The following is a 15,851-nucleotide window of genomic DNA, read 5'->3' on the forward strand; positions in this document are numbered from 1 at the left end:
CACTCAGGTGGATAGAGCTTGTCAGAAGGCCTATGGTGTATTAGCGTTCGTTAACAGAGGGATTGAATTCAAGAGTTGTGAAGTGATGTTGCAGCTGTACAGGACTTTGGTTAGGCCACAGTTGGAGTACTGTGTGCAGTTCTGGTCGCCTCACTTTAGGAAAGATGTGGGAGCTTTGGAGAGGTTGCAGAGAAGATTTACCAGGATGTTGCCTGGAATGGAGAGGAAGTCGTCCGAGGATAGGTTGAGAGTTCTCGGCCTTTTCTCGTTGGAACGGCGAAGGATGAGGGGTGACTTGATCGAGGTTTATAAGATGATCAGAGGAATAGGTAGAGTAGACAGTCAGAAACTTTTTCCCCGGGTACAACAGAGTGTTACAAGGGGACATAAATTTAAGGTGAAGGGTGGAAGGTATAGGGGAGATGTCAGGGGTAGGTTCTTTACCCAGAGAGTGGTGGGGGCATGGAATGCGCTGCCTGTGGGAGTGGTAGAGTCAGAATCATTGGCAACCTTTAAGTGGCAATTGGATAGGTACATGGATGGGTGCTTAAGCTAGGACAAATGTTCGGCACAACATCGTGGGCCGAAGGGCCTGTTCTCTGCTGTATTGTTCTATGTTCTATGTTCTATGTACCATCTACAGGGTGCACTTCAGAAATTCACCAAAGATCCTCAGACAGCTCCTTCCAAACCCACAACCACTTTTATCTAGAAGGACAAGGGCAACAGGTACATGAGAACACCATCTCCAAGTTCCCCTTACTTCACCTTCCTGACTTGGAAACATAGTACCGTTCCTTTGGTATTGTTGGATCAAAATTCTGGGCTTTGTGGGTCAGCCTGTAGCACATTGACTGCAGTGGTTCCTTACCTTCCCAACTAGCTAACTGATGTAGGAGCAGCGCTCTGAAAACTTGTGCTTCCAACTAAACCTGTTGGACTTTAACCTGGTGTTGTGTGATTTTTAACTTTGTAAACCTCAATCCGGCTCCCTGCATCATTGTTTCCCAAGGGGACAAACTGGGATGGGCAATAAAAGCTGACCAAGTCACCTCCGCCCACATCCCTTGAGTGAATAATAAAAAAATGACAGTGAGCAGTGAGTTATTTCGAGAATGTAATCTAGAGTTTGAGTGGCTGTTCCAGTTTATGAAGTTTGACACTTTTGACAGTCATAATTGTAGCATGAATCACCGAGGTAATAAGCTTGAACAACTTACTGTTGATGTAAATTTAGCATGTGTTAGTGTGGAGGTTACATTATCGGAATAATCTACTCCTTTAGCAATTTGACACCTTTTTACGTGTCAAAATCTGAAATCATTTAAAGTGACCATGATTATTGTTAAAATTCAACTGGATCACAAATGTCCTTTCGAGGAGGAAATCTACTGTTTAAGATTTGGCCCCTTACAGTCACATCGAAACTAATCATAGCGATTGTTTCACTACATCATAAAGTCAGGCAAGTTAGGTTACTGAATTTGGATGTCACCAAAAACAATCTTCAGTTTAAATCACGTTTGTTCTTCTATTGTCTTGCTGTATTTATTTGATGCTTACAAATCTAAACACGGGAGTAGGAAACTATTTCAATTTTTCCAATGTTGAGGCAATTGAATGACTGGTGACAATATATGCCAAATTTATTTTGTACAGACAGCATTCTAGATTCCTTGTCAGTGTCCGTGGTCAACTAAACATATCTCCCACAACTCCAGCTGGAAACTCTCACAATAATGCTTGAAGATCTTACGGCCTGTACCAAGTATCAGAGCCGGAACGGTGTCAGATAAGAAAGCTGCTGGGGAGGAGAGGAACTGGGAGATGGGTAGACAAAACGCGAGCAGGATGAGCCTGGGTGATGATTAGATAGCCGGAGCTGTAGGATTGCAAGTCAGGCTGGATTAGACTGAGAAAAAGCATCTCCCCCGAGTGCAGATTAAAGGTTTAATATCCCAATATTTAAATTATAAGCTGCGTGTGTAGTTTTAAAACATTTATTCACAGGGATGTGGGTGTCACTGGCTAGCCCAGCATTTATTATTCATACCCTGAGAAGGTGGGGGTGAGCTGCTTTCTTGAACTGCTGTAGCTCCATGTGCTGTAGGTAGACCTGCAATGCCCATAGAGAGGGAATTCCAGGATTATTACCAAGCCACAGTGGAAGAATGGCAATAGAGTTTTATATTATGGTGTGCATGTTTGGTCTGGTGGTGGTTTTCCCATGATCTCCTGCCCTTGTTCTTTTCGAGAACAGAGAGTTGGAAAGTGCTTTTAATTGTGAATTTCTTCAGTGCACCTTTTAGATGATACACACTGCTGCTCGTGAACATTGGTGGTGGAGGGAGTGGATGTTGAAGTTGGTGGTACAGGTGCTAATTATAAGGGATGTTTTATCTTGGATGGTATTGATCATCGATAGTGTTTTTGGAGCTGCACCCATCCAGGCAAGTGGGGAGTATTCCATCACACTCCTGACTTGTGCCTTGTAGATGGTGGATAGGCCTTGGGGTGTCAGGAGGCCAGTTACTCACTGCAAGATTCTTGTCCTAGAATTTACAGTACTGTTATGGGAGATTATGGGGAGAGATGGACTATTTAGACTGCATGTTAAGTTAATTACTTCCTTTGCATTTATTAGATGTGGGCATGGTCAAAAAGTGTGGCACTGGAAATGCACAACCGGTCAGGCAGCTTCTGAGGACCAGGACAGTCGATGTTTCGAGCATAAGCTCTTCATCAGGACTGAGATGTGGGCATTACTGGATAGATCAGGGGAATTCAAAATGAGGCAACAGATACTCAAAATCAGAGTCACATTGTTTAGGAGGAAATTTAAGGAGGTCTTTCTCACACTGAGTTGTCGAGCAAGTTTGTCGCTTTCTGTCCCTTGAGGCAGCAGGCTGAAGCTTTCAAGACAGAGGTCTGAGGAATGGTAACAGGAACCAGGCCTGATTTTCCAGGCCTGGGCCTCTGGCCCTTCTCCTCCCACTCCCGCAAAAGCCCCATGCCCTGGTAACTCTGCCATTGTCTACCAGCCTTGACCTGGGTTCTGGATTTGACTGGTTCTGTGAGGGGAGACTGTGGTGTGGATGGTGAGAACCTGGTGTCAAAGAAGGGCTGTCTTGAGTGACACTCGCTGTGTAAAGCCTGAACAAGGCTGAGATTTGGCTCCTCCCAGTCCTTCCCTTCAGTCTCAACATCGAGAGAGTGGGGGTTGGTGGTGGTGGTGGGGGGGAAGCATTGCCTTTCAGTGGCTAACATGTACAGTTTGAGGGCCTTAACCAGGGTGGACCACCCTTTGGAATTTGAGGCCTCCCCACCATCCCCTGCTAACCGGGGTCGGGGGAGGGGGGCAACACTTCTGCCCCTGGGGGTGGGGCTCGAACTCATAGCCACTTGAGTGGGAAATGGGACTGTTATTCACTTCACCAGTGACACCTCCCTTTGCAGTCACCTCGAGAGGTATCCTGCTTTAATCAGCAATTTATACTGATCACTCCCTTTGTCTTGAGTTCTGGCTTCCAATGACTCACCTATAGAATCCGCTAAACTTGCTTTTGCAAATCATAATGTGGGATCATGTAGAAGACAAAGGATCTAGTGCTCTCAGATAATGAATCCATTAATATTCTGAATGCCGAAGCGAATGGGGCAGAGTTCCAGCTGCTGTGCTTCTTTCTGTGATGTATTGCTGTTTAAATACTTGCTCATACAATGGACATGCAGGAGGCTGGAAGAACACAACAAGCCACGCAGCATCAGGAAGTGGAGAAGTCAACGTTGTGGGTATCTATACAATGGACAGTCCTGCTTAGAACATGTCGTGTTCCAATTCTGTTTGGATTTGTCTCTCTTGCTTTTTCAAAGAAGTTCTGCCCTGGACAGACCCATAAGTTCTCACAACACCAAATGAGGCCATTCAGGCAATCACTGCTCCTCTCTCTCGAGGAGCTATTCAAATAGCCCCCGTCCTTTCCCCATATATTCCAATTTCTCCCCTTTCCAAACATCAGCCCAATTCCATTTCCAATGTTAGTGCTGAATTAACAGCACCGCTACAGGCAGTGCATACTCAGAAGCAATGCATTAAAAAAAATTCTTTGACTCTTCTCTGTTTTTTTTGCCTCTATGACAAGATTAGATTAGATTACATTACAATGTGGAAACAGGCCCTTCGGCCCAACAAGTCCACACCGATCCGCCGAAGCGTAACCCACCCATACCCCTACATTTACCCCTTACCTAACACTATGGGCAATTTAGCATGGCCAATTCACCTGACCTGCACATCTTTGGATTGTGGGAGGAAACCGGAGCACCCGGAGGAAACCCACGCAGACACGGGGAGAACGTGCAAACTCCACACAGTCAGTCGCCTGAGGCAGGAATTGAACCCGGGTCTCTGGCGCTGCGAGGCAGCAGTGCTAACCACTGTGCCACCATGCCGCCCAACTTTTAGGGCTACTGGGGAAATGGGTAAAATGAAGAGCTCTCTGACAATACTGGTACAGTTGTAATGGGCTGAATGTCCCCACTCATCAAGTTGCTTCATTCTGTTCCTAACAGCACTGTGGGCATCCTTACACTTCAAGGATGCCATGGTTCACCATCACTTTCTCCAGGGTGGTAAGGGATGGACAACAAATGCTGGCCTAGCCAGGGACCTTCACATCCCAAGAACAAATCACAGAATTGTTACTGAAGCAGGCCATTCAGCCCATCAACTTGTGCTAGTTCTATTCCCTAGTGCTTTTCCCCATATCTTTGCACGCCATTTGTTTTCATACAACCAGCCAATACGCGATTCTCCTGCTCCTTGGATGCTGCCTGACCTGCTGCGCTTTTCCAGCAACACATTTTTCAGCTCTGACCTCCAGCATCTGCAGTCCTCACTTTCAACCAGCCAATACCCTCTGGAATGCTGAAGTAAATAAATAAAGACACTTTGAGAAATTCCAATTAACTCGAAGATTACTATGGAATCTGGTCCCATTACTCTCTTTCTGGACCACAACGATCGACAGACTGAAAAAAAAGTTCACCCTGTCTTGAGGTGGCATGGTAGTTCAGTGGCTAGCACTGTTACCTCACAGTGCTAGGGACACACCCTTGGGCAATTGTGTGGAGTTTGCACATTCTCCCCGTGTGTCTGTGTGGGTTTCCTCTGGGTGCTCCGCTTTCCTCCCACAGTCCAAGCCTATGCACGTTAGGGTGGATTGGCCATGGTAAATTACCCATAATGTCAAAGGATGTGCAGGCTAGGTGGATTAACCATGGGTCATACATGGTCACAGGTGTAGGGCATATGGGTCTGGATGGGATTCTCTTCAGATTGTTGGTATGGACTCGATGGGCCGAATGGGAGAAGTTGACGTCTGTTGGAGATTCCTGATGAAGAGCTCATGCTCAAAACGTCGACTCTCCTGCTCCTCGGATGCTGCCTGACCGGCTGTGCTTTTCCAGCAACACACTCAATGGGCCGAATGGTCTGCTTCCGCATTGTAGGGATTCTATGTGTGCTTCTTTGGCAAAATGTTCTTGAACTACACATTGTGTATTCTGCGAGAGGATGTTTCAATTCTGTTTGTTATAATCAGATGACCCCCTTGGTTATCAGACTTTGCTACTTGAAGGTTTTACTTGCATCTGATTGGATCCAATTTGACATGGGAAAAACAGGCAGAATAATACCACATGCAGTACTGTAGTAATTTTAACAAACTAACCTGCCCGATGGTGCATCCTCTAGAGTCAGACAAGTGACTTCCTTTCATAGCATCATAGAATCCAACAGTGTGGAATCAGGCCATTCAGCCCATCAAGTCCACACTGACCTTCTGATGAGTATCCCACTCGGATTCCCCCCTTCCCCAACCATCCCTGTAACCCAACATTTTCCATGGCTTATCCACCTAGCATACACATCTCTGGACATGATAGGTAATTCAGCATGACCAAGCCATTCTAAACTGCACATCATTGGACTGTGGGAGGAAACCGGAGCATCCGGAGGAAGTGCACCGCACACATGGGGAGAACGTGTAAACTTCACACAGACTGTTGCCCAAGGCTGAAATTGAACCTGGGTCTCTGGCGCTATGAGGCAGCAGTGCTAACCACTGAGCCACCACGCCAACTCTGTGGTGAGCATGGCTTTTAGTACCTACATTAATGATTTGATTACAATCAGTCCATTTCTCAGAACAACACGGGGTTAGATACAGAGTAAATCTCCCTTGAAACTGTCCTCATCAAACACTCCCAGAACAATGACAGCACGGGGTTGGATAGGGAGTAAAGCTTCTGCTATACTGCCCCTATCAAAAAGCTCCTAGGGCAGGGACAGCACAGGGTTAGGTACAGCGTAAAGCTCTCTCGACACTGTTCCCATCAAATGTTCCCAGGACTGGGATGACACGGGTGTTAGATACAGAGTGAAGCTTCCTCTAAACTGTCCTCATCAAACAGTTCCAGAACAGGGACAGCTCAGACTTAGATACAAAATAAAACTTGTATACACTGTTCCCATCAAATATTCCCACGACAGAGACAGCACGGGGTTAGATACAGAGTAAACCTCCCTCTACACTGTCCCAGGTCAGGTACCATATTATTTAAAGCTGGTACATTGTTGAATCACCATAGTGGGAACGCTTGAACTCAATGCCGCCCCACCCTAACCCACTAATAATTGCAATTGTTGATGACTGCACTGTTACTTACTGAATCAAATCCACTTACCTCTCTTTAAATCACTTCAGTCCCTTGCTGTCCTGGTTACATCCAAAAATAAGGAATATTGAGAGGAACAAATATCTAGTGCAGATTACAGCACTAGTTTCCAGAGTTAACTTGTGCGGTTGCGGTGCTGAGTGTGTTGTCTTAGCTTTCCAGAGCTGTTAGTTCCTCTGTTCCTGCTCCTGGGACCCAGCCTGTTTGCCATTCAGTCATTTCCTGACATTGTCCAACACGTTTGTGATATCAGGGCTGAGGGCTGAGTGTGTCGGAAACCAGATAAATTGAACGTAATTATCCCAAAGTAGCCACTTGCTTTTCAGAGACATAAATGGTGATTTAAATAATTGCGTTGTATGACACATAATGGATTTCGGGAGTTGCCTGCGACATGAACTGGTCACACTGTGGGTGTACTAAAGCCAATTCAAATAAATGATCATTCTCATCTGTTTTCCCCATATGTTTTCAGTTTCTCTTTTATACAGAAAAAGAACTCACTAAAGGGGACTAAGTCGGAGCAGAGTTAATCTCAAAGAAAGTGCACTCTTCACCCTCACTAGTTGGTTCCCTTTGACCTGAAGCTGTGTCCCTAAACTTGAACCAGTAACTGTCCCCAAGTGAATCCCTGATACCACCTGCTCTCCCATTTGAAACAAAATGATTCAGAATGAAAACAGAGATAGAAATAGCTCTTTAGTGAATTTTTTAAAAAAGCCTGTTGTTGAGGACATTATCTAGTTAAAAAAAAGTTGAATAATATTGACATAAGAATGAACAAAAGGGTAATCTGGAAATGGAATATTGACCGAATGAACACAGGCATTCTTTGATAAATCAAACCCATCTTGCAGTCAAATCCCTCAATTTCACCCTGTTCCAAAAACATGTACAATTGTCTCTTGAACCCTGGTTCAATGACCCTTGCTGATAACATACAACTTCATTATCCTTTGATATCTTCCATCTTGACTTCCCTTCTTACTTCTAACTTCCTCATTGTATTTTTAATCATGTCCTAGACAGTTCAGTGCACCACTACACTCAGCAGTTTGTCCCCACTGAATGTTTCATTCATTTTATACTCTACTTGGAGATACTCTTCTTGACCCATTTATGGTCCATCCCTCTGTTGTATTTGGGAAACTGCTGATATATCTTCCTCTTGCACTGTAATATTGTGTGGTGGTGCAGGTGCTCTCAAGGTGCTACCAGGTATTGAGTTCCAGACTGATGAACTGCAGTGAAGGAACAGCCAATACAAGGAGCTCAGTTCTGACTTAGACGAAAGCAAAATGTTGGAAATCTGAACCAAGAACACAGAGAATGCTAGAAAAACTCAGCAGGGCTGGTAGCATCTGTACAGAGAGAAACTGAGTTAATGTTTCGGGTCTGATATGACTCTTGTTCAGAACGGTTCTGAAATTCTGAGTTCTGATAACGAATCATAGCCTTAACTCTGCTTTCTCTCTCCACAGATGCTCTTGGACCTGCTGAGTTCCTCTAACATTCTCTGCGTATGTTTGAACCTGATGTAGAGATTCAGAGAAACAGCTTCAATGTTGAGACACCAACAGCCTAGAGATTGTTCAGGCTGGATTCTCAATGTGCTCCAGCTGCAGTAGGCGCAAGATAAAGCAGGAAGCTTGGAGATGGACCTGTTCTTAAGAGATTGTTGACTATGTCTTCGTAGCTGATGGAAGGTATGGGTTCTTACTGTTCAGGAAGCCTTTGTCAAATAAACATGAACTCCCACCTTCAGCTGCTGTAGTGAAGGTTGGAGTGTATGTTTAAGATGATGGACTTCAACAATGTGACACAGTTGCTATTAAAAATGCAGAGTGGACAATGGGACTGAGTATCTATTGACAAAGCAGTGCTACATCCACACTGGTTCAGCTGAAAGGAATCTGAGACTGTGAATTGACAATAATTTCCAAAGCAGCACACATCAGTTGCAACTGATGTCCATGCCCCCTGGGGTATCTTGCAAATCAGGAGTTCATATCTGCTCAGTCCTGAAACAGACAGCTGGAGAGAGAGGATGTCAGTGTGAACTTCCACCACTCGGGTGGGAGTTTAACAAAAATACAGAGATCATTGCATTCAACTGAAAGAAAGAGAATTTAACTGCACCCCTCAAGGGCTTGTTGGAGAGACCATGTTGAGCCAAACAGAATGAGAAGGTCCCAAGTGTGACCTCTTTACTGTCCCCTGGGCTAGAAAGCGATCTTCCAGCCAGGTTGTCAGAAGGTTGTCAGTTCAATTCTCAACCCCAGGGATTTGAGCATATAATCTAGTCTGATCGTCGCAGTGTCAGTGAAGAAATATGAGACGTCAGAGTGGGAGTACCCCATGCAACTAGCTGAGGGAGTGCAGGACCATTGGATTTGCATGAGACATTAAACCTGAGGTCCCATCAGGAAACAGTCGCATTGCACTATTGTGATGAAGGAGCTTTCTCTTGTCGGAATTAAGGAACATCTTAAAAATTGGAGAGGTTTAGTGATGGAATTCCTGACTGAATCAGTGGATGCCATTGATGGGATGATGACAATGTGGGGTGGTCAAGAGGCCAAGATTGGAGAAGCAAGGAGCATCTTGGGTGCTATTGTCTGGAGGAGATTACAGTGGTAAAGGGATGGGGAGTGGGGTTGGATGTGGGCATATGGAAGTGCTTGGAAGAAAGTTTGAAAATGTCAAACTCTCCTGGATCAGGAGCCAATATATGTCGACAAGCACACAGCTCAGTCTATTAGTGCCTATTGAGGACAGTCTTTCCTTAAAAATTCTACACTTACCCGACCTTCTTCAAGAGGTCCTAATCTTCCCAGTCCTACATCTCTAGTCGCTCCGTTTATCTTGAGTTTCTCCCTCCCTTCCATGTCTTGACATAAACTTATTTCTGAGATGCTTCTGTCTTCACAAACGAAGCCATGAATAATGAACCAGAAATGTTGTGGAACACAGGGTTTAGTGACAGGGAGGGACTGAAGCAAATCTATCTTAGTAGAGAAATGGTGTTGGAGAAATTGATGGAACTGAAGGCTGATCAATCACTAGGGTCGGGTAATTCAATCCCCAAGTACTAAAGGAAGTGACCCTAGAAATAACAAATACATTTGGTAGTCATCTTCCAAGGTTCTTTAGACTCTGGTACAGTTCTTAGAGATTGGATGGTATCTAATGTAATCCCGTTGTTGAAAAAGAGAGGTAGAGACAATTATAGACTAGTGAGTCTGATGTTGGTAGCAGGGAAGATACTGGAGACAATTATCAGGGATTTTATAGCTCAGCACTTAGAAAGCAGTGGTGGAATCAGACACAATCAGCATGGATTTCCAAAACGGAAATCATACTTGACAAATTTACTGGAACTCTCTGAGGGTTGATCAGTGGAAACCATTCATTAGGACTTTCAGGAAGCTTTTGACAAAGTCCCACCTAAGAGATTAATGTCTAAAATTAAAGTGCATGGAATTAGGGGCAGTGTGTTGAGTTGGATAGAAAATTGGATAGCAGACAGGAAACAAAGAGTAGGAGAAAATGGGTCATTTCTGAATGTGAGGTGCCGCAGGGACAGGTGCTTGGACCCCAGCTATTCACAATATATGGGAATGATTTAGATGAGGGAACTAAATGCAATATCTCCAAGTTTTCAGATGACACAAAGCTGGGTGGGAGGGTGAGCTGTGAGGAGGATGCAGAGATGTTGCAGTGTGACTCACACAGGCTGAGTGAGTAGGCAAATATATGCTGGATGCACCATAATGTGGATAAAAGTAAAGTTATCCACTTTCAGATCAAAACTGGGAAGGCAGATTATTATTTGAATGGCTGTAAATTGTGCATCAGTCACTGAAAGAAAGCGCACAGGTGTAACAGGCAGTAAAGAAGGCAAACTGTAAGTGGGCCTTCATAGCGAGAGGATTCGAGTACAAGATCAAGGGTATCTTACTGCAATTATACAGGGCCTTGGTAAGGATACACCTAGGATACTGTGTGCAGTTTTGATCTCCTTATCTGAGGAAGGATGTTCTTGCTATAGAGGGAGTGCATCCCAAATTGATTCGTGGAACGGCAGGACTGCCACAGAAGAGAGATTGAGTTGATTAGGATTATATTCCCTGTAGTTTTGAAGAATGAGGGGTTGTTTCATAGAAACCTATCAGATTCTAACAGGACCAAACAGAAAGGATGTTCCCAATAGATCCAGGAGTCATTGTTTATGGTTAAGGGGTGAGCCATTTAGGACCGAGATGAGGAATTTCTTCACCCACAGAGTGGTGAACCTGTGGAATTCTCTGCCACAGAAAATGATTGAGGTCAAACGTTTTGTGTTTTCAAGAAGGAGCTGAAGGATGGCTGAAGGGATCAAGGGATATGGCGGAGGGCAGAATTAGGATATTGAGCTCCATGATCGGCCATGATCAAGATGAAAGGTGATGGAGATTTGAGGGGCCAACTGGCCAACTCCTGCTCCTATCATCTATATTTTCATGTTAATTATAATGTCTATAATGAAAACTTATGAAAACCCGTTATCTCCGTATTTCCATTAGTAATATCCCAGACTAACTTTCTGTAAGTCCAAAGTTCACTTTGTTAACTCTTTTTCTTTTAATCATGCATTGAAACTCTTAGTCTATGTTTTTGTAATTCTAGCTAGCTTTCTTTCATACTCTTTTCTCGTCTATATGTAGATTGTAACACTCCATGCTGATCACCGAGCCTTCTTGCCAAGCTTCACTTGTTCCTTCCTTTATTCACCATTTTACAATGTGGTTACTGATATGGGGCCTGCACACCACACCCACAAGTGATCCATGCCTTTATCGTTTCTCATCTCTACCCAAACTACTTCTACGACCTAGTTTCCTAGATTTAAGTCCTCCTCTCTATTATGTTGAGAGTATGATTAATCAACAAACCCACCCCTCAACCTTTTTCGCCTTTTTCTGCCCTTCATAAATGCCTAGAACCCTGAAATATTCAGGCCCCTGTAGCCATGCCTGTGTGATGACAATTGGATCATTCTTAATAATGGCTGTTTCCACGTTCAGATCCTTGCATCTGGTATAGAGATTTCAGCTTGTCATTTTCTTAATCCCAAAACGGAAATCAGGCTTGACAAATTTCCTGGAATCCTCCGAGAATGGAACTAGCAAGGTTGATCGGTGGAAGACATTGAGTATAGCTCATTTGGACTTTCAGAAAGCTTCTGACAAAATCCCACATAAGAGATTAATGTGTAAAATCTAATTCTAATTGCATCTGGTATAGAGATTTCAGCTTGTCTTTTCCTTAATGCTGTAACCTCCAAACTTATGAGCTAATTCACTCTTAGATGCATTTTCTCTATCCCTTCCTGTCACAGTTGGTTAACATTTTCAATACAAATACCTATCTCTCTTGCCTTGTCTTGACTCTTTGACATCTTGCCAAATTTTAAGTGCCTCCCCCAGCATTTCATTTAAAACCCTTTCCACATCCTTAATTATGCAGCTTACAAGAGTAATAGCTCCAGTATAGTTCAGGTGTAGACCATCCCAACCATGCAGTCAAAATTTCCCAGTACTGGTGCGAGACCCCTATAAATCACACCCCTCCTTGAGCCAAGAAACTAGAACGCCACTAGATATTGGAGAAGAATGAGGCCATTTGGCCTATTGAGTATACTCTACCATTTGATCACGACTGATATGTTTCTTAACCCCATTCTCCTACCTTCTCCCAATAACCTTTGATTCCCTTACTAATCAACAACCTATCTATCTCTGTCTTAAGCACACTCAATGACTTGGCCTCTATGGTCCTCTGTGGCAATGAGTTCCACTGAGTCACCACCCTCTGGCTGGAGAAATCCCTCCTCATTTCAGTTCTAAAGGGTCGTCCCTTCACTCTGAGGCAGTGGCTTGGGCTCTTGTCTCTCCTACTCATGGAAACATCTTCTCCATGTCCAGTCTATCCACACCACTCAGTATTCTGTAAGTTTCAATCAGATCCCCTCACTTCTCCAATCTTATTTACCCTGTGCCAATTCACATAGCTCAGGTAATAGTCCAGATGTTACCTTTGAGAGTCTGCCTTTTATTCTAACATCTGCCTCATTATCCTGTCTGTGCTGGAACTCTTTCTTTGTCCATTATATTTGTGTACCTTGTATCTAGTTGCTACCTTGCAACAAACTACATTGTGGTTAAGACAGCCTCTCTTTCTTAGATCACAAATTGCTTTTCCTCTACTACATCAGATTAATGGTCTGTAGATCCCTATCCTGAAACAAAATATTTAAAAATTCAATCCCTGGGTGCAAGCACTGCTGACTGGGCCAGCATTTATTGCCCGTCCCTAGTTGCCCCCTTGAGAAGGTGGTTGAGACGCATTCTTGAACTGCTATGGTCTATGTGTTGCGGGTTGACCCACAATGCCCTTTGTTCTAGGATTTTGACCCAGTGACAGTGAAGGAACGGCAATATATTTCCAAGTCAGGATGGCGAGTGGCTTGGAGGGGAACTTGCAGGGCGTGGTGTTCCCATGTATCTGCCGCTGTTGTCCTGTGTGGGTTTGGAAGGTGCTGTCTGAGGATCATCAGTAAATTTATATAAATACATCTTGTAGACAGTACACACTTCTGGTAGTCAGTGTTGGTGGGAGAGGGAGTGATAACTTCAAATCTGTGAGCAATAGTATAAGCAACACATACAGACAATGGAATAGGAGGCCCCACTGCGATTATCAACCCTGTAATTTCCTAATGTGGCTCAGTATCAACGTTTTGTTCGTCTGCTCTCCTGTGAAGCATTTGGCAATTGTTTATGATGTTAAAGGTGCTATATAAATACAAGTTTTTGTGATTGTGGAATCATGAAACTGAAGGAAGCAGCTGTGGAAAGCTGTCACTAACAACAGGAAGTTATTGATGAAGGATGACAAGAGCAGAAAACAAAGAGATTGCCACAAATACCTCCTGTGCTAAAGTCAATGCTCAGCAAGGATTGTTAGGGGTTTTCAGTCCTGAATCATCAACATTCTTTCTTGTCCACCACATCAATGCCAATTCAAAATTGCAAGGCTCAGCGTGGCCAATATAAAATTGACAATGGGCTCTAGAAATAGGAATGGGGGAAGACAATCCAGCCTTTCAAGTCTACATTTCTCTTCACGTATTTGTTTGATCTATATTTTATCTTCACCCATCTGTCTTTGCTGCATTTGCACTTAGACTCAGAGTCAGACAGCATAGAAATGGACCCTTCAGTCTCATGGGCTTTTGTCCAAAACATCAATTCTCCTGCTCCACAGCCTGACCTGCTGTGCTTTTCCAGCACCACACTCTTGACTCTAATCTCCAGCATCTGCAGTACTCACTTTAGCCTTCAATCCAACTTGTCCATGCTTACCAGATATCCTAACCTGATTGTAGTCCCATTTGCCAGCTTTTGGCTCAATTCTATGAGAAGGTGACCAAACAGGTGGATGAGGGATAGCAGTTGATGTGGTGTATATGGATTTCAGTAAGGTGTTTGATAAGGTTCCACACGGTAGGCTCTTGTAAAAATATACAGAGGTATGGGATTGAGTGAGATTTAGTGGTTTGGATCAGAAATTAGCTAGCTGAAAGAAGACAGAGTGTGGTAGTTAATGGAAAATATTCATTCTGGAGTTCAGTTACTAGCGGGGTACTGCAAAGATCAGTTTTGGGCCCACTGCTTTTATCATTTTTATAAATGACCTGGATGAGAGCATAGAAGGATGGGTTAGTAAAATTGCAAATGACACTAAGGTCGGTAGAGTTGTGGATAGTGACGAAGGATGTTGTAGGTTACAGAGAGACATAGATAAGTTGCAGAGCTGGGTTGAGAGGTTCCAAATGGAGTTTAATGTGAAAAAGTGTGAGGGTATTCACTTTGGAAGGAGTAACAGGAATAAAGAGTACTGGGCCAATGGTAAGATTCTTGGTAGTGTAGATGAGCAGAGACATCTCGGTGTCCATGTACATAGATCCCTGAAAGTTGCCACCCAGGTTGATAGGGTTGTTAAGAAGGCATATGGTGTGTTAGCTTTTATTGGTAGAGGGACTGAGTTTCGGAACCATGAGATCATGCTGCAACAAAACTCTAGTGTGGCTGCACTTGGAGTATTGTATACAGTTCTGGTCACTGCATTTCAGGAAGAGTGTGAAAGTTTTGGAAAGGGTTCAGGGAGATTTACTAGGATGTTGCCTGGTATGGAGGGAAGCTCTTACAAGGAAAGGCTGAGGGACTTGAGGCTGTTTTTATTAGAGAGAACAAGGTTGAGAGGTGACTTAATTGAGACATATAAGATGATCAGAGGGTTAGATAGGTAGGACAGTGAGAGCCTTTTTCTATGTATGGTGATAGCTAGCACGAGGGGACATAGCTTTAAATTGAGTGGTGATAGATATAGGACAGATGTCAGAGGTAGTTTCTTTACTCAGAGAGTAGTAGGGGTGAGGAACACACTGCTTGCAACAGTAGTAGATTCACCAACTTTAAGGGCATTTAAATGGTCATTGGATAGGCATATGGATGAGACTGTGGTGCTGGAAATGCACAGTTGGTCAGGCAGCAACTGAGGAGCAGGAGAATTGATGATTCAGGCAAAAGCCTTCATCAGGAATGAGGCTGTGAGCCGAGGGGTGGCGAGATAAATTGGCACGGGGGAGGAGGTAGCTGAGAGTGCGTTAGGTGAATGAAGTTGATAGGTCAGAGAGGAGAAGGAGTGGATAGGTTGGAAGGAAGATGGACAGGTAGGACAGGTCATGAGGACAGTGTTGAGTTGGAATGTAGGAACTGGGATAAGATGGAGGGAGGGGAAATGAGGAAACTGGTGAAATCCATATTGATGTCATGTGGTTGGAGGGTCCCAATGAGGTGTTCTTCCTCCTGGCACCGGGTGGTTAGGAAGCGGTGATGGCTGGTGAAATCCATATTGATGTCATGTGGTTGGAGGGTCCCAAGGTGGAAGATGAGGTGTTCTTCCTCCTGGCACCGGGTGGTTAGGAAGCGGTGATGGAGGAGGGCCAGGACCTGCATGAGTGGGAGGGGGAGTTGAAGTGTTTGGCCACGCGGTGGTGGGTTTGGTTG

At 44.2% G+C, this 15,851-nt stretch overlaps 1 protein-coding gene across 1 annotated transcript in view; it reads right to left on the minus strand.

Annotated features, from left to right (window-relative positions):
- Nucleotides 1–6,971, minus strand: part of LOC122558217 (cadherin-5-like) — a 59,772-nt gene extending 52,801 nt beyond the window's left edge. Inside the window, exon 1 of the mRNA XM_043706545.1 lies at nucleotides 6,748–6,971. The gene's annotated coding sequence lies outside the window, so the exon portion shown is untranslated. The remainder of the gene's footprint in view (nucleotides 1–6,747) is intronic.
- Nucleotides 6,972–15,851: the final 8,880 nt, after the last annotated feature.

The sequence above is a fragment of the Chiloscyllium plagiosum genome, chromosome 17, assembly GCF_004010195.1.
Source record: "Chiloscyllium plagiosum isolate BGI_BamShark_2017 chromosome 17, ASM401019v2, whole genome shotgun sequence".
NCBI classification, from domain to species: Eukaryota; Metazoa; Chordata; class Chondrichthyes; order Orectolobiformes; family Hemiscylliidae; genus Chiloscyllium; species Chiloscyllium plagiosum.